This window comes from Saccostrea cucullata, unplaced genomic scaffold (genome assembly GCF_032062105.1).
Source record: "Saccostrea cucullata isolate Sc308-1 unplaced genomic scaffold, CSIRO_AGI_Scuc_v1 ctg468, whole genome shotgun sequence".
NCBI classification, from domain to species: Eukaryota; Metazoa; Mollusca; class Bivalvia; order Ostreida; family Ostreidae; genus Saccostrea; species Saccostrea cuccullata.
The window spans coordinates 340,173-364,192 of NW_026926068.1; the positions used below are offsets into that span (position 1 = coordinate 340,173).

The following is a 24,020-nucleotide window of genomic DNA, read 5'->3' on the forward strand; positions in this document are numbered from 1 at the left end:
GAATTTTTTTTTTTTTTTTTTAATTTTGATATTTACACAAATTTAATTAAAAAGAGATGTGTTTACTTTGTAGATTTACTCTGTGTTCTTTTCTTTAACTTTTTTACATTTTTTTTAAATATAAAAACGATATTTCTTTATAACTTTTTTTTCTTCATTAGATATCGCTGAAAGTATATAAATAAATAAATTTTATATTGAAATATTTCAGTTATTTCAAGTAGTTTCACTCAAATTTAGACACGAAACACGGAATGTTGACCCTGATCATCAGACACAGACTTCCTGTGTAATGCTACGTGTATATAGATTTTTGACATCTTGGGTATTGGGGGTCTCCAGGTAAATAACACCACTATTACTTGGACCACTCCCCCTCCTCGGGACCCCTCAGGTAACCGTACGGTAAAAAAATTGGGTCTTTAAATACTAATTACAATTTTTTATGCATTTCAATCACAGATTAATAAAAACATATAGTTTCCATGCTGACAATTACAAACATTTGATTTATTGTAAAAGTTATTGTTTTGTAAGTCGATTGGTAGATAATTAGCTGCATGTATTCCAGAGTATCAGTGAGTACAAATTTCATGTGTACTGTTTGATTCAAAACGATAGATTCTGAAGTTCAATCATATTGTTATGTAGAGAAGATATTGTTAAACATTTAAATTTTGAAAACTTTGAAATGTAGTAGAAATGTAAGAGTAAACTGAAATAAACCAAATATATGTGATAAAATGTAAACGTCTTGTTTTGTCATGCGGTGATCAAATAGAACCATTGTCATGTGTAAGCGACTATGTGCAAAATAATTACAGTCATACATGTATTAGGAAGATTCCTCGGACTTTCATATCCCTCTTATGGCCAAAGACTCGCCTATTTTGTTCATCTTTATTATCAAAATAACATTACGTCAAACACCAGGCCGAGTTTTGATATTATAAGGTTTAAAATATCATAGATAATACAGTATTCTTCAACATTATCAACAATATGAACTATCGACATTACCCGGAAGGTGTCATTCCCCTTCGCTCATAGGCTTGTTTATAACTAACCAGAATGATTGTCGATTTATTTACATTCATCGTAGAAAAAAGTGGCATCAGATCATAGTTATGTCAACTGACCCTTTAATTATCCACTACCTCAGGAAGTAATCACATGCTTCATATTTCTTAGCACAGTGTTTATATTGAGAAATACGTTTGAATAAACCTCTTCGTACACCGAAGATAAAATTTGATTCCTGATTAGTGGCCTGTTCTTCCTCCAGAGACACTTATTCAAACAATCTTAACTAAATTGATTTTTGAGAGAGTTTCCCGTAAGTTTTAGTGACCTATTCTTCCTCCAGAGACACTTATTCAAACAATCTTAACTAAATTGATTTTTAAGAGAATTTCCCTTTAGTTTTAATCTTTTCTTATTTAATAGTAAATACGGAAAATACAAAAGGAATTGAAATTCGGTTTGTAGGGAAATTGTTTAAAACTCAGTCTGCAATACATATATAGTATAAAAAAATTATCCCAAAATATTCGATCTCTTATATTTTTGTTGCAGACTCGGTTCGGCAGATGTAATAATAGATGTACAAAACAATAATCAAATGAAGAGTGAAAAATTAGAAAGAGAGGGAAGGTTAAAAAGAAAGGGTATCAAAGTTGCCTTTATTTGTCATTTGTATTTTGTTATCGCTTCATAGGTGTCCACCGTTCACGGTAGCTCAGTCGGTAGAGCGCTCATCACTCCGTGATCGGGAGGTTGTGAGTTCGTATCTCGGCTGCGACTGACCTAGTCGATAAAATGGATAGCAAATGTTTCTTCGCCATGCGCTTGGCACTTTGAAGTGAAATTGCGGGTCCTTCGGATGAGACCTTAAAAACCGAGGCCCCGTGTCAGCGGCAGGCGTTGGCACAATAAAGATTCCTCACTGCTCAATGGCCCTGAGTGCCGAGTAAAGGTCAAAATTTGAAGCCCTTCACCGGCATACATTGACGTCTCCATATGAGTGAAAAATTCTCGAGAGGGACGTTAAACAATATACAATCAATCAATCAATCATAGGCGTCCAGGTGCATCTTGCTTACATTGTAAATGACATTAGATATAAATTGAATAAATGGATAGTACAAAAATGTCTACACCATGAAAAAAGTATTTTCATTGTTTCAATAAATAGGACATAATAATAAACGGAAAAGTTTTAATATATAGATATATAAAATAAAGATGTATAAAACGAAACATAAATGATTACATTTGTATGCTAAACATGATGATGAAAGACCAAGAGTTATCCGTGTGGCGCAGTGGTACATATAGATCCTCATCAGCTCTAAAGAAATTAGTTGATGCCTATGTCGCAGATTCAAATCAAACTGTGGGACGCGTAGACTCGTCCTTCGGATGAGACCGTATAAATCGAGGTCCTATGTTGCATTAGGTGCTGGTATGAAAAAGACCCTTCATTGCGTAATAGCCCTAAGTGCCCATTATAGGTAAAATTTTCAGCTCTGTATCGGCAAGTGGAGGCGTCTAAGTGAAAAATTCTTAAAAGGGATTTAGACAACAATTAAACACATAAAACAAAGACCAAGTAAAGCCAATGTAAAAGAGAGGATAAGATGTGTTAAATAAAGCAATAAATGGAAACCGTTTGATCAGAAAAAGCTCATTTGAGACTTAAGCTCAGGTAAGCTATAAAGAAGAGAGACCTTTTTTAGTTCACATTGGTCTTCGTTATCAAAACAAACTGCTTCGCGGAATTTCTGTATTCGCCTTTCAATGATAATATATTCCAGCATCTGTCAAATTAAATTGACACAGGATGTCTTTTTAAGATATCACTCCATTTTTGCTTTAAAAACAAAATGCAATAGCTTCTTAGTAGCATTTTGCCCTACACCGAAACAAGTAACTAAAGATAAAGGCACTTTTTTTTAAAGTTCCTTGGAAATTTAGGTATCTCAAAATATTTTGTAGATTGAATAGAATTGTTATCTGTATTATCAAGTATTGGTTATGTAATTGTTGACAAATAATCAATGTTAAAGTTATCTTTCAAAATTTAAAATCAAGCTTTCTTAACATATAAATGTATTGTTGTTTCTTACTGGATCACACAAATCTTGATAATTGTAGAATCCAAAAGTACAAAAGATGGTATACGAGGGGTGATCAAAAATTTCGCGAACTATCTTTCATTCAAAACCACGATTCAGATAAGAATGAAATTTGACACGACTATAGTCATGCACATGTTCTATAAAGAGCACATGAAAAGTAATGATTTTCTTCATCATTGTGACGTCACAATGTGAAATTGACGTCAATATGTATATTACTCGTGGTGAAAAATGGTTGTCTCAGTCTTACTCAAGCTTAAGGTTTAACTTGGAAATTCCTTTGAAGTATCTTATAAGAAATTGTACAACGGTTATGAAGACAATAGACGTTCCAGACTTCAATCATATATTTTTAATATATCCCAAAAATATCTTTTAATTTTTACTTTTAACATATTAAATATGATAAAAAGAAGGCCCCTTCAACTATATCCATACTTGATTAACTGCGTTTGTTAGAAAGAGATCTCGGGTAGTGATGGTCACCATCCTTCTTTCTAGGAAAAGATTCCTTATCAAACAATCCTATCTCCGAGATTTGGTCATTTCTGACAAATGGACCGTTTTTGTTATAAGATTTAATCTGCATGATAAGAAATATAAGAAATTTTAGCGTCTATGAACGGAATCCTTCAGGACATGTCACGTGACCGGCTGGATAACGTGATTCGCACATGTGTAGAGCGTTGGCATATATATACTTAAATGATTAAAAAAAGCATATTAAACTTTTGAGTTAAATTAAAACTATTATTTCAAATATGTTTTCCACCATTGTTATCATACATTTTAATCCATCTTTAATCAACAAGTTACCAAAACTTTGTGTGATTCTGAGTGATAATTCCCGAGATATTGATATCAATATGTCGACACCCCCCAAAAATAAAACTAAAAATTCTCATATTCTCCCTTTCGCATCAGTAACAAACTTGATTTTCCTGTGCATTGAGTTCACCAGAGCAGTTATCTTTTTTTAGAACATTATTATTCAACCCTTCCGACGGTAGTCTTAATGGCTGAGATTAGCTGTATTATTCCAAAGCCAACAAATCCCCCCGCCCAATCGAATACGAAATTTCGATTCAGGATAGAATGTACATGTACAGAACCCAACAGGTTTGGTACACGTGGATGTTTGTAAAAAAGTTTCGACAAACACTAGCTAAACTTTTCCAGTGTCAACATGCTAAAAAAAATCACGCAAACGACGCGTACGTGCGCGTTCGAGAGTAAAATTGACGTAATGTTGCCAAGCTCGCGGCCCAAATTAGAGCAGAGAGTTTCTGTCAATTTAGGATGAAAAAAAAGAGTATGATTTTCTGCTGTATAAATATCAGTTTCAGTGTTAATGCCTTGACAATAACCGAGGTGGCATGGTGAAAAGCCCTATCTTGTTGTGACGTTGTTACGCGCCAACGTCGCCGTCATGGTTGGTTGGAAACATTTTAAGTTAACTCTCTGACAACCAAAAAAACTTTTATTTGGTTGAAAAGTTAAAAAAAAATCTGTACAGCAGCATGTTTTTGCCTTTTTATTCACTTATACAATATTGACTTCAATTACTAAACCCACAGTAGCTTCCGTCAGCCACACCACGATTGCAAGAAATTTATACTGACTGCAAATATGCAAAAACGATTTCTATAACTCTAATGCATCGTTTGGCACTACAAATTTTTTTTCACAAAATTATAATCATCAACATGCACGTGTTTTTGACTTTTTATCTTTTCCCCTACGTGACGCCATACATTTCATGGTTGAGTAGTTTTGACTAGCGATTTTAGTGTAAAGTAACCAAAATACACATTTGACCAATTTTCATATTTTTGGGCCCCATACTAGTAGTCAAAATTTTTTCCCATATTATGTTCTTATGCGTTTCTTTTTCCTTTCAGTATACATTCAGAGAGAGCTACTTTAATAAATAATGAACACTCAAACCTAATTTTATTTTTTTATGAAATTATTCAATTTGTTCGCTCACTTCTTGATCACCCCTCGTATCTATTTTTTTTTTATTATAAGGCTTTATCTTTACAATAAAAATATGAAATGAATGTTTCTCTTCTTTTTAATATGCATCATTTGTACGAATACACATACATGTAGTCCTAGTTAATTATCCACTTTGATTTTGGTATATTTTAAGTAATGACTTTGTTCTGTTGTAACTTTGTCAGGGTTCAGCGGATCAGACATATGTTGTTCTTCAGTATGATAAACTTATCACTCTTGGTTAACCGTTTTATAAAGTTACTGAGGAAAATGAACAGTTACGGCGGGCCAAAGAACAATATTTCATTGATAAATTTAAGCCTAAACTAAAGAGGTAAATGTTCTGATTTAATCAATGACTGTTAATATTGTTTTTAAAATTTATTAATTAATAATCATTGATAATTATTGTGTAAATATGTGTCATTTACAGTGTCAAGTCTATTTATTTTGGCGCTTTCTACGGACATTTTTTGCGCCAAATTTTAACGTTGTCCTTTAACTATGACGTCATAATAACGACGTTATCATGTCATGTTGCTACTGTTATTCAAAATCCACTGAATGGCGAAAGCGCTTTGGAATAAAATGTGATCATCTTTTCCAAACTTTTCCCGTACTTTTTTCATATTGTATGTATGACGTCATAATATAGACATTTAACGTTCCGCTTAACATGACGTCACAATCACTGTTACTATGATACTATTGTAAGCTACTGAAGATTGAAAATGAAAGCGCTAAAGCTTAACTGAGGATTTTTGTGTTTCCTTATTTAAATTTTTTTTTAAATATTGTTATCCGATTACTTAGACATTATTTAAATTTTGGAGATATATATATATATATATATATATATATATATATATATATATATATATATATATATATATATATATATATATATATATATATATATATATATATATATATATATATATATATATATGATTGAATAATTTCCATCTCTCTGATTGGCTGAGATCCAACTATGTTAGAAAAATATTACGTTGTATTGACTTGCACGTGACGTTCCAGGTCAATACAATGATTTATTTCCTCTACATTGATCTAAAAATAGATTGGGGAATTCCAAATTGATACAAATTGTTTTAGAAAGCTATTTAAACGACTATGATTTTTATTTTCATGTGAACAAAACATAAGCGAATATATATTTTAGGTGAGGGTGGTAAGAGGGGATGCAGGGACCCCCCTCCAACACTTTTACTGAACAATTTTTTTTTTTACTTTTTGGCAATACTCCTTCCTTTCAAAATCTATCCTATAAAAAGACTGAAATTATACATTTCTTTCATGGCTACTTAAATTGATTTAAAAAAAAAATTCAAATTAATGCGACTGGTAAGGTTTATTAACATTTTAATTCTGCTTCTCTCTTGTATTTGGCTAGGACTTAATAAAATGCAAACAAGTAATGAGCTGTATCATTTTATAAGTGAATCATATAATAAAACAATTATTGCTGGTTTTTGAGGTCAATACAATGATTTAGCCATCTTCGAAGTACAATATTCACCTCACCCTTCGGGCTCGGTGAATATTGTACTCCTCAGATGGCTAAATCATTGTATTGACCTCAAAAACCAGCAATAATTGTATAATATAAAATCCAAATTCAAATGATAAACTCAAACTTTTATCTAAAGCGCTTTCGCCCCATGCGGGCTCATCAGTAGATTTGAAATTGTAAACAAGTTACATTATGACGTCATTCTCGTGACGTTATATAGGCAACGTTAAACATAATGACTGTGACGTAATAGTAATCACAGTTAAATGAGGCGCACAGATAAAGTTTTACAGTTCATCTGATCAAAGTTAAGCGCCTATTATAAATGTACAATAATGGAGACATTTTATATAAAATGTACATAATAAAATAATTTGATATAAATTCCTTTTAACAGTTCAATTTTGGTTTAAACAGATTTATAAAATATTGTTCTTTGGCTTTCCGTAATTGTTCATTTTCCTCTTTTATTTTGTAAAAAGGAAATATATAAAAATGTCCTTTGCCACAAGAATCAAAGTGTTCACTACATGGCGTGTTTCGTATGGTCGGATCCTTAATCTGTTGTTTGTGCACGCGAACACGGTCGGCTAATTTGGTTCCGGTTTGTCCTATATAATTTTCCTCACATGTAGGACACGTCATACAGTATATAAGGTTTTTAGATTTACACGTCATAGAAGATTTAACGTCAAACTTCATTCCGTTTTTAAAAATAATATATATATATATATCTCCAATGAAAAAAAGTCAGGAATTACAAGACTCGAAAAACATTTTTACTGTTAGCCCTTTCTGCCTAATGGCTCTTCAGACAGTTAAATGTTATATAAACAATATTTACCTTGTGCTTATCCACCCTAAACACAAATGATATCAGTATGCATGTTATTTAAAATATATAGTATCTCATTTGCATACATGATACGTGGCATCTAAAATAAAAAAAATAGTATTATAATGTTGTATAGATTTAATGAGTCAGTATTTAAAAAACCTATATTTGACCAAGACTCCTTGGCATAAAAAAGTATTTCTGTTCAAACTATAATATCATATTGATCTGCCTGAAGACTTTTAACATTTTAATGAATGATATATCAATTCTGCAACATATTATACAAGGTCTTGCAATAACTAATCGATTCTGACATATGTTTTTTTGAATAAGGCCTATACAAAGCAATTGAAACATATGGTGATAACGAACAGTATTCAAGATCAAGTCGATAAAACAATACAAAACAGGAGCAGAGCTAACACGGACCTCCAAATCATCAGAGGCGGTATAAACTGCGAAAGAGAAGTGAGCATCCCCTAACGACGGGCATTTTTCATCAAATTTTATCTTTTCATTTGATCATCATTTCAAATTTCTGCAAATTTCATCTTTGGGGAGGGGATAGCAAGAAGCATTTTAAGTTATGGGGTTATCAAGCAAAATTTATTCCAGGACAAGCCCATCAAAATCATTTCAAGTTATATTATCAAGGGGGCACATCTTAAACAACTTTTTTTTCTGTATAGTACAGTGTATACTTTATATGTTGTCCGAATGATCAAGCACGCCCCCAACAGGTTGGGGGAACATAAATTCCGCTATAATAGTGGCATATCATTATTACAATGAGATTTTGTTATATTTTCAGCCGTATTTATCCTCGATATCAACAAACAACATGATTGATGTTTACAGTGCATGTCATGATGGGTATAAAAATGGACATTAATTGGCACCCTTACATATTAAAAATTTTATTCAGTTTTTCTGCCGATTCGTTCAATAAAAAAAACTTTGTAAAACTGAAGTTACATTTTTAACATAGCAACCAGCGATTTTGGTGGTATTCAATAAAGACTGAATTCTAATTTTTCTCACACATGTGCCGAAATTTATGCTTGTAATAATTTTTTATCTGTATTGAAAAGAGATTTGTCGAATTTACAGTAGAAATGACGATCTTTGTCTGCATGGTTACAGGTATGGAGGACTGTTGTGACAATTACTAAAAAGCTCATTTCATCTAAACTGTTTTTGGTAAAACCGATATGCCTCCTCTAAATGCAATAAATCGTTAACAATCTATAAGATGACACTTCTTCAGGTTATATATTGTTATACATTTGACAAAAGTTCTAAGTGATCCCTTTAATAAATGTATTTATTAAGGAACTACTTCATAGAATTGCATGATATTTTCATATTATTACAACAAATGAGTCTTCTCAACAATTGTTGAAAGAAAATCAAATACTGTAAATCACTTTTTATTCGCGAGAACTATATTTTTGCGTAATTACGCGAGACAATGTGCTCGCGAAATTTTAATTCTCGCGTATAATAGTATTCCTAAAGATTATATAGAGCAATAACCACAATTCGTGAAAATTTTGTCTCGCTAATCGAGAGACAATGACTTTCTCGCGAAAATAAAGTGTCGCAAAAATTTAGTGATCTACAGTATCAATGATGAAACTAATGTTCCGTGACGAAGCTTAAGAACAATAAATATGTACTTTGCGGCACGTGTTTTGTGTAACTAGCATCTTTTTGCGATCTTTATCACAATTTTAAAACTGTTTTCACTAAAAAAAACTTGGCAGAATTACAGTTGAGAAAGAAGGGAGAGTCGTTGGAATCTTGATATCTTGACCATCCTTGCACCACGTTTTACTCACTTCTATTTTTAGTTTTTTTTTTTAAATTATCCTTGAAATTACTTCTAAAAATTAACAACCAGTATTTAAACCCATTTCAACACATTTTTCTAAAGCAATTTTCCAAAATATCACAATTTGAAAGCTTTGGACAAAATTTAAGCAAACCGAAAGTGACCTTGATCTTCGTCTGAGGCAAATATTTCGCGTCACACCAGGTTTAAAGGTGTTAAATTGTCCTAAAACAATCTTGGAAACATGAAAACAAACAATTTCAATAGTATGAAAGTGATAGAAAACCGGTGCTCGTGGCAGTCTAATATCAACTCAGGCACTTTGAATCACCCTTAAAGCGGTGCACTTGCGTGCTAAACGCCCAAGTATATTGACTACAAGGCACCTGACTGTGCGATGATGCACTGTCAAGTCCTCGGATCTGAATCCCATTGAACATATTTTGGATCTTTATAAGTAATATCAAAGCCCCCTCCACACAATTTAAATGGTTTGGAAAGATCCATGCAGTAGGTTTCGCAGCCGATGGGTCAATCTTCTATTCAGGGTACATGGTATCCAACAGTAAAGGAGATCCTGCAGTAATTAGAGCGAGTGTAGGTCTTACTCCATAAAGATTATTTTATGTGAACTTTCATTTTGAGGGTACATCATTTCCTTGACACTTGGCTTTAGATTCTGAGAAGATACTTGCATGAAATTTACGCAATATCAACCTGAAATATGCCTCACTAATGTTAGGCGAACACTTAGAAGTACGTATAGCTCAGAGTAAATCCATATGCAGAAGATTCTATCACCCAATCGCAATACTGTTTCCAAACATTCCCATTTGCTATTGAAAATGTTTATTGAGAGGCTGGTTACTCCTTCGTAAATTTTTGTTTAAGGTAGGATTCTTCTCTGGTTTCTGACTAGATGAAACATTCAAAGCATATTTGCTTATATGTCTTACATACTGAGGTGTAAGGAATTTAAAAGACCATATTTTTCTTCCCTCATCACAATTGTACAACTTTAAATAGAAATGGTAAACTGTATTTGAAAACTAGCAGGGACTATATTTCTGGCGGAATGGTGGCGTATGAAAATATCTTCTTTTCTGCCTCTCAAAATTATAATAGAACAATGAATTTAGTTATAATTTTTACACAATCGAAGACTAGGAGAAATTTTCGAATGTAAGTTAGATTAATATTGAGGGACTAAACTTTCAAAATATATCAAATAAATATGATTTTTCAAATAAACTAGAACTTTATTAGCTTTTAAACGCTTCCTATCAAAGTGCTGATTTGAGCCAAAAATCCATAAAAAGTATTTTTTCTCTCTTAGTAAACGATCAAAACTTTTTGTTTTTGTATCATTTTGTACATTTATAAGACTACTTTATTATATGTGAAAATAAGAAAAAGTTAGGTATAGGAAGCATATGAAAATAACTAATATATCCTAAAAAATTAAGAAAAACAGAGAAAATTCGGATTAGCCAATATCCAGTTAAGTTAAAATATTTATGTAAATTTGGTAATATCATGCTATAGACCCGATATAGTAATATGTTTTTATGCAAAAAGAACAATCGTTAAACTTTTGAAATAGTAGTAGGTATCACATGATTGGCAACTGTTATTTTTTATTCTTAATGTCAAGGAGAAAGATAATGACCTTGACCTGACCTTGCCTCTAATATAAAACGGTCAAATTCAATTTCACTGATAATATCACTTACTGATATTGTCTTCTTGATTCTATGAAAATTTCATTAATTTTTAAATATTAGAAATATGAGAAGAATCCTACCTTAACCCCCACCCCCCTTTGAAAAAACGATTTTCAATATTTAAGTACGGCTCCGTGTAAAAATCATACAGAGGGTGATTCATGGGGAATTTCAGAATTTTTTCAAACTTTGCATGTAGGTAGAGTATGCTAAGATACTCCAAAAAAAAAAATTATTTTTTTTTAATTTTACCATTGGTATCCATGGCAACCGATAAACTGTTTTGGGCAAAAAATGGCTGAAATTTCTTCTAAAAACAGGCAAAAATACCAATAATAAAGATTAAATGAAAAGAAAACTAAACAATAAAACACATTTATGTTTATTTCTTATTAAAATACAGCATAAGTAGTTACTATCCATACCTAGTCAAAATATTTTTATGACCAGTAATGTGTTCTAATTTTAAGCTGAAAAGGGGAGATAATCCATGTCGAGAAAAACTGAAATTTTCAATTTTAATAGGATTTGCAGCTAAATTCAGCTTTATGATAAAAAATTTAAAGAAAAAAATACACTACAGCCAAACAGAAAGGCAGTGTTTATTTCATAGACACCGTACCTTATTGCAAATAAAATAATAAAAACATTTTTATGCAAATGATTATTAATTTCCAAAAGCCATTGAAGAGTTTCGTATGAAAAATGGGAAATTCACTTTTTCGTCACGGTCGAATAAATGTCATATTATATATATTTATATAATTAATAATAAATTATAAATAGCACTTCAAAACAATTTCTTTATAGTTTCAAATCCAAATACAACACAATTATTTATTTTCATTAATCAATTTATATCTATGTACAGTATTATTTCTAATTTCAAGCTGAACAGGGGAGATAATTTATGTTGACAAAAAAAAAAACAACAAAATATCATTTTAGAGGATTTCAGTTATCATGAAATTAAAATATATCTATGATTTAAAAAATAGCCAAAAAAGGCTGAGTAGGTTTCATAGATACCATACCCTATGGAAAATTAAAAAAAAAACCATTTGCACAAAAATCATTGTGATTAATAATTTCACCCAAAAAAAGAAGTAGCATCATCTTTTGTCAGAGTCCAATATGTATACCATGTACACACGCCAGTACATGATTACATGTAAGAATATCAGTTTACATTTCAAAATAAATTCCTTTACATTTCCAAATTCAAATACAACACAGATTATTTTGTTTCATTAATGACAGTAAAATGTTGTAAAAAACATTTGAAAATATTAATCATATTAATATTGATTATTAGATACATTTATCATATAATCATTGTATATGTAAACACAAATTTAAAAGTTTTACATCTTTGTAAGGTGCAGTCATGCCACTCAGAATATCACTAAATAATCTCCCCCTGCTTCTCTTCTGTAGTAAGTGACTGTCCTTTGTTTATTAGCCTCTTCTAAAAGCACCTAAGGTCCTTGGGAAGAGAATTGCTGCCTGATTAACATTCCAAAGTACCGTCATGGAATCCACTGAACTCTAATCTTTGCTTTTTGACAGCTTTAAATATTTTATTTTCCATTATTCCTAAAATAATAATTACAATATACATGTACATGTATTTATCATTCATCAATTTAGAACTCTTTAGTTTATGCTACATTATTATTAAGGTACTAAATGGTTATTTTGATTTTATAAATTACTTTACATGGAATATCAAGTTTATATAATGCAGTAATTTCATTAAAAATCTAAAATGGTTGCATGACATATATCCTCCCACCTTTGGAGTCCTATTAGTTGGTGGTGTTCAATGATGTTTTCTTGCTGTCTGTAATAAATAGTGTTACAGTAACCTTTTCCTTCAAAACCATGATGCAGTCCATCGTGTACATTCTGTGAAAATAAAATGGGGTATAATTCACCTAAAAAAAATACTAATTTATGAAATAGAGTAAAACAAAGTTATAACAAAGTCACCGGGACTTATGAAATTACTTTGCTACATCCGTTACTCGTTATATCCATACAAGGAATTTGTTAAATTTATATAGCTGGGGACCTAAAATAACTTCGCTATATCCGTGAATTCGCTATATCCGTGTTCGTAGTAAACGAGTTTTGCTGTATGTAAAATATCTTTTCTACTAGTGTATTTTTCATCATTTGCAACATGTCTCCGGTTTTAACTTTAGTACAATTTAAACAGCATTATAAACTTGAATCTACACTACTTGAGGCTTCTTCCAATGACTTCCATATCAGTACAATATTAATCATGGCTTTGCTGTTCTAGGGAAGATTCTCCCCTATATATTGCAATGTGAAACTTTGATCCCCATTGTGGCCCCATCCTACCCAAAGGGGGGTTTAACTTAACCAATTTATTTATACACTACATCACCAGAGTATGCTTCCATATCATCACTTTGCTGTTCTTGAGAAGATTTTAAAAGATTGTTACTTAAACCATTCCAAGTTTTCTATCTATTTTTTAAGATCCATGACGATGATGTGCACCTTATTTTTGAATCCCAATGAGAAAAGCGCTTTATTTTTCATTCAAAAGTCATAACCAAGGTCAAGTTATTGAAAAGTTTTTCATGTCCAGTCGGGCGACAAATCTGTAATCTGTTACAAATCTGTTTGCCTGTGACAAAATTTGTGCATCTCAGGCGGTTGAGCAACAGTTATTTCAAACACTGCCTTAAAGCCCGTGTCACACTGTCACGATTTTTTGGCTACGACAGAGTACGAGTTAAAAAATCGTATTAATTCGGCGTTTATCGTAGAGATAGTCGTAGGATAGCTTCTTAATTCGTGTTTCATCGCAGCAAATCGCCAAACGCGTGTTTGAGCATGTTCAAAACAATCGTGGCCACAGTACGATTTTTAATTATCCGTAAGCTATCGTACAGCAATCGCAATACACTCGTACACATAATCGTTGTAAATCTTCGACATTCGTAGGGCACTCGGAAAAATTCGTAGAACTTCCGACTCTGCGAGTTTCCTACGATTTATCGCGAGTGTCCCACGAGTTTCTGCAAGTGTTTCTCGACTAAAAAGGAATGTCGCACGATTTCATGCGAATATGATACGAAAACAGGCGATTGACGACGAGTGCATTACAAGTACCGTGCGAGTGAACTGCGAAATGGAACGATTGTACGCGTTTTGGAGATTTGGAAGTATCATTCGCATCAAATCATAAAGATAGCAACATCCTAATACAATAGATGAAATAGTTTCTGGTTCTTGGCGCATTGGAGCTAAGAGGCATTGCCATCTGTTGGCTAGTTCAAAATGCATTTTCTACAACGCGCATTTCTCTGCTGAGTCTATAGTTGAATATAAGCTCGTCATTGGTCAAAGTCCTTCCTGCAAAAGGTTTCATAAGCCATGGCCTGAGAGGGTAGGCGTCATCACCCACGATGAAATACGGGATGTTTCTGTTATCATTTGGTAGAACGGCAGCTTCTGGAAATCCAATATTTTGATTTTCGATGACATCTTTTAATTCTGAGTTGTTAAACACAGTAGCATCTGATGCAGAACTATTTGCTCCTACGTCAACCCAAATGAATTTATAATCAGCATTAACAAGGTCCATAAGAATGAGGGAGTGAAACCCTTTGTAGCTGTAATAAAGTGAACCTCCGTCTCGGGGGCATTTTATAGCAATATGCTTCCCATCCAAAGCACCAAGGACATGGTCCAGGTTCCATCTAATTCTGAACTGCCCAGCTAACTGTTGCCACTAATCTGTAGTTGTTGGGCATGTAATGACTTCATCAGCATATTCCACTATTATACTTTCACAAACTTCACGAACCAACAAGAAAATTGTATTATGTGGAACTCGAAATCCGTACATCATATCAGACTTGTGTATGACGCTCCTGTTGCTAAATACCGAAGTGTAATGGCCAACTTTAATCCAGGTTCCAAAGTCTTTCTGAACCATGTGTCTTGTTTTTGTTATCTGGGACTCAATCTGTCTACAAGCTCTCTAAACATATCCGGCTCTACTCTGAGGAAGTCTTTGAATGACAATACATCCTCCGTTTCAAGTTCTTTCATCAAGCGATCAAAATATCCATACTGAGTACGTCTGGTGATCCATGGTCTTATCCAGTATCTTCTTTGCCTATGTGAACGCCCGTTGTGTAATAAATTGGCAATTGCCTTCAGTTGTCGTTTTTGCAATATTCTGTTCAAGTACCCCCAAATATTGCAGCAGTTAGAGTCTCCGCAAGGTAGCTTCTGCCATAATTACAACTTCGAAATTATGTTTAAGAATTTCAAGCAACCCTCTCTCTATATATCTACTCAAACCAAGTATATTCGTAAGAACTCGTCACTGTTCGTGGGGATATCGTGTATGCATCGTACAGACTTGTAAGTATTCGTAAGAGTATTGTTCAAAATCGTGCAAATTCGTATAAAGATCGTATTGCGTTCGTTATTTGATCGTCTTTGTTCGTACATTACTCGCCAAAACTCGTTCTGTTATCGTATAAGCCTCGTACATTGTTGAGCGGACATCGTAGTCGTATCGTGACACACTGAAAAAAAATCACCCTTTGTCAAAAAATGCTAGGCTAGCGTGGCGATTGTTGACGATTTATGGTTTTTTGTAAGTCGTTTGGAATCGTAGCAAAAATCGTGACAGTGTGACACGGCCTTAACTATACAATCATACTTATACATGCCTCATCACACACAGGGGAGTGCACAGTTACTTAAACAGGTCTAGACCACAAGATTATCTGACGACACGTCAGCTTAAATTTGCATGTAAACTGGCTATCAGTTTTCCTTACATAGTTTTAGACAGCAGTATATAAGGTGCATAATTATCATTTAACCCCTCAATCAAATATCAAAAGTAGGACACGCAAACGTCACAAGGTTTGTACGGTACGTACGTATTGGAAGCAACTACAGTGTTACCTCATTTATCTGGACACTTTGGTTCCTAGTCAAATTGTCCAGATATACGTGAAGGGTCCAGATACCTGAATTACCAGTTAAACAAGACAAAATAACGTTAAAAATTCCGTTCCGATGAAAAATCGTCTGGATACTGAAGCATCCAGATATCTGGCGTCCGGATATCTGAAGGTCCACTAGCTGTATTTATCATCTAAAACTACAATTTTAAATGTAATCATTGAGCAGTGTCTTTGGAAAATAATCTTTCAATTTTGGCTGTATTAAGTACAGCTATTTGTAAGAACCAGGCAGGGGGTGATTCATGACCACTTCAGATTTTTACAAAATTTTAATATGTTGCTTCATGGACCAAGGGAACATCATTGGACAACATAATTTTTTTGGCCAGCCTTTGTTGCCATGGAAACAATGCACCATATAAATGCACATGGCAACCAAGCAAAACATTGAAAAAAAATGTGAATTTAGCTATTATTGAACACAGGAACAGAGATTTTTTGATGATAGTACCATAAATAAATCTTTTTTTCCTGAGAAGTACATACAAAATGATAAATGATTACCATAAGGATAAAATTATATAGGATTTATTAAAGGTGCTGAATTTCAATTTAACATAGGTCATTTCATAAAATTCACTTTTCACAATATTTCTTCAAATCCAACATATTTTAGAAGCATATTAAGAAAAAGGCCAGCATGTTAAAGAAATCTGATAACATGGGATAGAAAGAGCACATTCTTAATTTTAATAAAATTAAATAAAACCCATGGGTTATTTAAAAATATTCTGTTACCATGGCAACGAAATGTCACAAAAATTCATTTTTCACAATAATAACCGTTTTTATGAGCATAGAAAGAAAAAATCCCACATGTTAAAGAAATCTGATAATGTGGAATAGAAAGAGCACTTTCTTAATTTCAATAAAATTAAATAAAACCCATGGGTTTTTAAATAATATTCTGTTACCATGGCAACAAAATGTCACAAAAATTCATTTTTCACAATAATAACCATTTTTAAGAGCATAGTTAAAAAAAATCCCACATGTTAAAGAAAAGTGAAAGCATGGGATAGAAATGGTAACAAATTATTCTGGAAATGCTTTTTTAAATAAATTGACTTTACAAAATCTCCATAAAATACAAAATAATTACTGACTAACATACATGTATTATTTTCACAGTTTATTGTAAATGCATGAAAATATATTTTTTAAATATGCTTTTGTGATTTGTATCTGGTTACCATGACAGCATCTCCAAAAATATTGTATTTGCCTATACAATTTAGTCAATGTGATTAGCTTGTATGAAGAAAACTGTACGAGTGGCCATTAGCTAAAATACTGAAAGACACAACATTTTTTTTTGTACCTAACTTCTTTAAAACAAATATTTGGTTTCTGTGGTAACTGTGATTAACCATTTATGAGACATGAGATCTAAATATTTCAATTGTATTTTTAAAGCAATTTTTGAAAAATCATCTGTAAATGTACTTTTTGCTGAAATACATAGTTTACAGTAAAGAAATCTTGAAAAAATCTCAATATAACATTATAAAGTGTATCAAATGTAAAAAAAAATCCATGTTCTTGACTAGATAGGCAAACTAAAATTCAAAATTTTATGTTGAAGGGGTGTAATATTAAATATCCTTGGGTGTATCCTGGACTTGGTTTCAATAAAACCCCTTTTACATTTGGAGGAGCTTAAAAATCAATATCCTTTGTTTCTGGTCTGGATTTCTTTCAAAAAGTTTTAAACTGACAGTGTCATTTTTAGATTTTTTTGGCCATCATTTAGAAATGTGCTGTTGAGATTATCTGTATCAACTGTACAGGTACATCTATGTGTCCTGGCTGCTAAATAGGTGCTCCAGCTAGATTCCTCTGACACAATGCATGTGATTCATTCATCAATCTGGAAAAAATATAATTCAAAATTTGAACTTTGTTAATGAAAATAAGCATTCCGTAAAGCAATTTTTTCTTGTTGCTGTTGAAGGAGGAGAGTAGCTATGGTTCGTTTTCTCTATGATCATGATCACGAATACAAGAAGGCCATGGTCCATAACACTCACCAGAGTAACTGGTCTTGCTGTTCTATACCAGATTTTCCTACTTGTAATACCTATTTTGGTTTAGCTCTATTCTTAGGAGGAGGGGGACATGATTTAAACAATTTAGAATCTACACTTAATCCCTGGACGCTTTAACACAAGTTTCAGCTTTTCTGACCCAGTGGCTCCCTATTTTTTCTCTTTTCTTGATTATCACCCCTTGTAAGGGGTCTTAGCTCTGCCAAGTTTGGTAAAAATTGGCCCTGTGGTTCTTGAGAAAAACCTCAGCTCTACAATTCTTCTCTAAATTTTCAAGTGATGTAACCCCTTCTTCAACCCTCACCCCATCCTTGCCTCAAGTAGTTAGCTGTTATTTGATTCTGAATATTAGTATAACTATTACAGCCTTGCTCATCTGAAAAGGGTTTTTTTTTTCAACAACAAAAATTCTGTTTAGATATGCTGCATTTTACAAATTTTAATTTCTAACTTTCTACTGATTTTAGTTTCCAATATTCAAAGAAACATTTGTATGGATTGAACAAAATAATGCAGATGACATACAATTATACATCTTTTACGCCTATTTGGCTTCCACATACATGTAACTGCAGTAAAACTTGTTTAGTACAAACACTGATATTGTGAATTCACGGATATAGTGAAGTCTTCTTGGATCCCCAACTATATAAATATTACAAAATTACAAATATGGATATAACGAATTATATAGCTAAGTACTTTTACAGGTCCTAGTTTTTTATAACCGAGTTGCACTGTACATACATGTATATGTGTAGAAAAATGATTTAACAAGAGACCCAGGGCCATATCACTCACCTGGCTTGGATAAAAATCAAAAATCAGCTTTGTATTGAAAAGCTTAAAAGCATATGTGGTCCTGACCTCTCCCTGTAAGGGAGAGAGAGAGAGAGGGGTATGATTGAACATAACTGAATCTACACTAAGGATGCTTACAGGGTACTTATTTTTGACTAAGTGTGAGCTTTTCCCTACAAGTTTGAACACTTTTATTGTAGCCCCACCCTATACCTGGGGGGGGGGGGGGGGGTTCATGATTTGAACAAATCTACACTACAAGAAATTGCTTCCATATGTATATATAACTTAAAGGCTTTTCTGTTCTTTGGAAGAATATTTTTAAAGGATTTTTTCTCTATATTCTTAGTTAAACTTTGATTGGCCTTTGTGGTCCCACCCTATCCCCGGGGTCATGATTTGATCAAACTTGAATCTACACCACCTGAAAATGCTTTCATATAAATATTACCAATCAAGACTTGCTGTATCCGAAGATCCGAAGAAGATTTTAAAATATTTTTTTTATGTATTCCTATGTTAAACTCTGATCATCCGCTGTGGCCCCGTCCTACACATGGGGTTGATGATTTGAAAAATTTGAATCTACACTACCCGACAATGGTTCCACATAAGTTTCATATTTCCTGGGCCATTGGTTCTTGAGAAGATATCAGTAATGCTATTAATTTTGTAATTCTCTCCCCTTGAATAATGACAATGACAGACAAAAGACAAACTTTGATTAGAAAAGATCACTTGAGCCTTCAACTCAGGTGAGCTAAAAAATTCAGAGAATCAAGATCAGAAGAAATATATACCTGTTTCAAAATCTCTGAATGGTAGTGTTCACTATAATTCAGCCCTTAGTCTAAAGGCCCTTGATTGCTAAACGAAAAGGAATGTTCTTAATGATAATTAAAAAAAACTGCAAGTTGTTAACACAAAATACCGAATAATCTAATGATACATAAATAATATAAAGTATATATAACACTAACATTAGTTGAATTGATAATCTTTTCTTGGTGATGGTTGTCCTCAATTTTTAAGTTTACATTACCTCAGCTGTGCAGGTGTTGTAAAAGGGGATTTTGAAATTCAGAACAAGGCTCAGATTGCATCTGAAATGATAACAAATCATGAAATTCATCATGTGACAAGAGAATGCATACATTTAAATAACAATTTAGCTTTTGAATTATTGATAATAAATATTTAGTTACCCCCCCCCCCTTCCCCCATGTACTAGTGATATCATCATGAATTCAATTACTATTAGTTATAAATTGAAAAAGAGTTCTAGTTTTGTAGGATCAAATTTTATTTTTTAAGTTTTAAACCCAAATTAGATGAAAACATTGGCAGAAACCCATGCATATTGTATGTGCTCTCATATTTATAAATCTCTCTCTTTCTATGTGTGTATATATTTGTTTGTAGGAATATTTGGGAAGCCCCCCTCCCCCATTCGGATAGGGTTTTATGGCTTTAACACCCCCTCCCCCCGTTTCAACTGATAAAACCATAACAGTATTTTATTGGTTGTAACTTGTTTTGCTTGTCAGTTAAATTTTGTAGGACTCACCACCCTCATTTATAATTCAAATAAAAGGAAATGCATTTGAAGAATATCATACACATATAAGTTTGCAAATATACAGTTTGAAAGGGCACAATTTTACATTTTGATTAAATGAATAAGAAAAATAGTAATTAAGGTTTTGCCATAACATCTGAGTTTTTTCAGGGCTTAATTAAATATTCACTATTTTAAGAAGGACCCATTGGCCATTCCGAAAACAGTGTTTGAAACAACAGTGCGCCTGACCGCCCGAGACACACAAATTTTGCTGTGGGCTTACCAATTTGCACATATTGAAGCCCATCTGGACTTGTTTAAAGTTTTCATTAATCAAAATTTAATAATTTGATTACTCGCTTCCAAATCAACTAATGGTATCATGAGCAGTACAGGATTTGTGATTAAAAGGGGGAGAGGGGGGGGCATGGATAACTTTGTTCAGACAAGGGATCTTGATAGTGATGTTCCAAGGTACATTCATATGTTAGCCATACCATAGTTTGAATGAAGGGGGTCCAGGGGGCAAAGCCCCAGAAGCTCCTGAGATTTTGTGTTTTTAAGAGTAAAATTAGGCAAAAACATAGTGGTATTGTACGAAAGTATGGCATTATTAATATAATATTTTCCTATAGCAAAACATGGACACTATTATATTCATATGGGAGGCCGTATCATTTGCTCATTGCTCACAGTACCTCTAGTTTCAAAAATAAATTTTACAAAAGACAATTATTTTCTCAGCTAGGCTGGTAGATTTTTAGCAGGACTGATAACTTTTACTAGCAGTCAACCTGTATGTTTGCTATCATTTTTTCTTGACTTTCCCTTTTTCAATTTGAAAAAAAAAAGTCAATATTGTCTTTGTCTAGACATTTGTCTGTGTTATGTATTAAATACCTGATCTAAATATGACATCCATAGAAGCGCCGAGACGTAGAAAAAATTATGCTCCACCTAATCTCTGCTGTGGCTTTCACTGCTTCTTGCTATATGGCTTCATGTATGCTGAGGTCGAGGATTTCTTCCAGTCAACTGTGTATATTGCAGTACTAAGGGAGTATCGACGGAAAGGAGAGATACTCATCATACTCTAATCCCCAGCAGCGAGCTACTGTTCAAATTCCAGTACAAAATTAAATGTTTTTCCCCAAATTTAACTGAATTTAAGTAGTTTTGAAGTTATTGTTAAACAAGTTAGCCTTTTTCAAAACACTCAAACTCTTAGCATGTTTAGGAAATAAAATTTTGTTTTTGTCAGATAAAATTAAGCAAATTGCAGGCAGTTATTTTTTTTATCCTAAGATTATATTTTTCTAATAAAAATTTTAGACTTACATGCCCCTTGGATGTATGAAAACTGGCAAAACTTCCAAAATGAAGATGAAATCACAAACATTTCTTAATCCTCCCCTTCTAAACTGAAGAGTTAAATACACTCTTTCCAACTCCTTTTATTAAAGAGTGCCAAGGGAGATAACTAGAATTTCATGTTTTTACATAATTTAAAATCACAATATCTATCCGTATTTAAAATAACCCATGGGTTTTTTAATTGTTTTTTACTCTTTGATACTAGATGTTCAATATTTTATAATTCACATTCAAGGAGAGTGCGGGCCTTCTTAAAAAATCACCTGCACGTACAGACACCTTTCAATGGATATTGTTGACTGTTTCAGTATATATTGAATTCATTTTTTAATCAACTATGCTGGAAATCCATTTATAACTGTGATCAAGTATTTAGTTTGATGTATCTTAATGTAAATATGATAGTTTTTGAAAAATCTATCACTATCATGAATCACTTATTTTCATTTCTGCCTGGTTCTTATAAATAGCTGTACTTAAGTAAAAAAGAAACTCTATTGTTTTTGGTGATGAAGTAAATAAAGTATGCAGTAAAGTGAGTAAACCGACAAAAACCGTGTGTCGCTTTTGATTTGTATTAACAAATAGTAGACTGTCATGCTTGTGGACTCATTCAATTAATTGTAGAATGTTAGAGACAAAAAGATTGCACGATTCAATCACATTCTTTGATACATTCGCTAAACTTTTTTTAACATTTAATTGTGCTTTATAATCCTGCTCGTCTGACTCCGTAAAAATAGAAAAGCAGTTGAAAAAAAATATGATAAAGACATACCAAAACTTCATCTTTATGCTTTTGATAGTTTAGAACCTGAAATAAAATTCAAGGAGCTTGTTTTTAAAAAAAAAATGCTTATATTACATGAGATATTTTGAAATTTGAGAAAGAACAAACTAATTGACTTTGTAGGGAAAATCACAATAATATTATTCAATATCATTCAATGTATAGAGCATTTCACTCTAGGTATTTCATGTACGTTAGGCGACGATATTTTTAGTTTTAGTTTTACGGATCAACCAACTCTAGAAATTCGCATTATAAAAAATCGAACTTTTTCAGCCCATGTTCTATTAAAGCAAATTATACCGCAAAAACACATGTGCAGAACAGCGAAAGAAGGGGAGAATTGAATTGGCTCGTTATTTTCAAAAACTTAACTGCACTTATGCAAACAAATTCATCAAATGCAAAAATAACTGATTGTGTTGGGACAAGAGTGTCACAATGCGCCGAGTTGGAGTCCTCACAATCGGAGGTGGTAGCAATATATACGGCAGCCAGAATTATTTCTAGTACCCCATCTACTGATACTTTCGCGTCATATTTAGTTAATATAAAAAAAAAATAAAATTATTCCTATTTTGAGAAAACTTCTCGAATGAAAATTAAAACAAAATTTGGTATTTCTCTGTGTTAAACTTACTTATTATGTGCATTTACACTCCATCTTAAACTTGAAGCAAACCATTTTCCTATTTCTGCGTTGAATAAAAAAAATTTTTTTTTGTTTAGAATAAAAAAAAAGTTTGATTTTATAATTTGGGTGTTCTTCAATTACGTTTACGACATGGTTTATTGTTCATTTTAAATGTCTTTTGAATACGGAAAAAAATTCATTTGACGTCTTCACTGGTCTATCATTAGGTTCACGGTCCGATAAAGTAATCTTTGTCAAACACTGTTTATCAATTATGCAATTCTTTGTTAGTTTAAAGGTTTTATATGGAAACTGAAACATGTGAATTTTTTGGTGTTATATTGGGTTCTCTTTAACTGCTAAGAATTTGAAAGATATCAAATTCAGAAAGAAAATTCAACAAACCGCAAAATAAAAGAACCCACGTCAACATTACAACCTATGTGCCTTTCTATAAATGAAAATGGAATGAAAAAAATAATTCTAAAGATCCTTAAACATCAGTGTTCAATCCGGGCGTTTTAAGTAACCGATCATTTGTTTACTTTTCTGCTCGAGTATACGGTTCCTCGAATTATTTTTATTACATTTTCCATATCTTTTATTTATCTTTTTTTTCAAACTCTGATACATTATCTTCAACGAACTTTGATTTTAGATATCACTTGAAAAAAAAGAAAATAAATGTATCGAAAAAGAAAAAGACAAGTG

General features: G+C 32.5%; 1 long non-coding RNA gene across 2 annotated transcripts; it reads right to left on the bottom strand.

Moving 5' to 3' along the window:
* Positions 1 to 17,189: 17,189 nt before the first annotated feature.
* LOC134270641 (uncharacterized) lies at positions 17,190 to 22,351 on the bottom strand. 2 transcript variants are annotated; one of them, XR_009992860.1, is made up of 5 exons: positions 21,850 to 22,351; positions 21,412 to 21,625; positions 19,993 to 20,053; positions 19,751 to 19,817; positions 17,190 to 17,971 (listed from the first exon to the last, which is right to left on the bottom strand). It is a non-coding gene; the product is annotated as an uncharacterized LOC134270641 (long non-coding RNA). The 2 variants fall into 2 exon arrangements; XR_009992859.1 differs by having other exon boundaries at positions 21,412 to 22,351.
* Between the last annotated feature and the right edge of the window lie 1,669 nt (positions 22,352 to 24,020).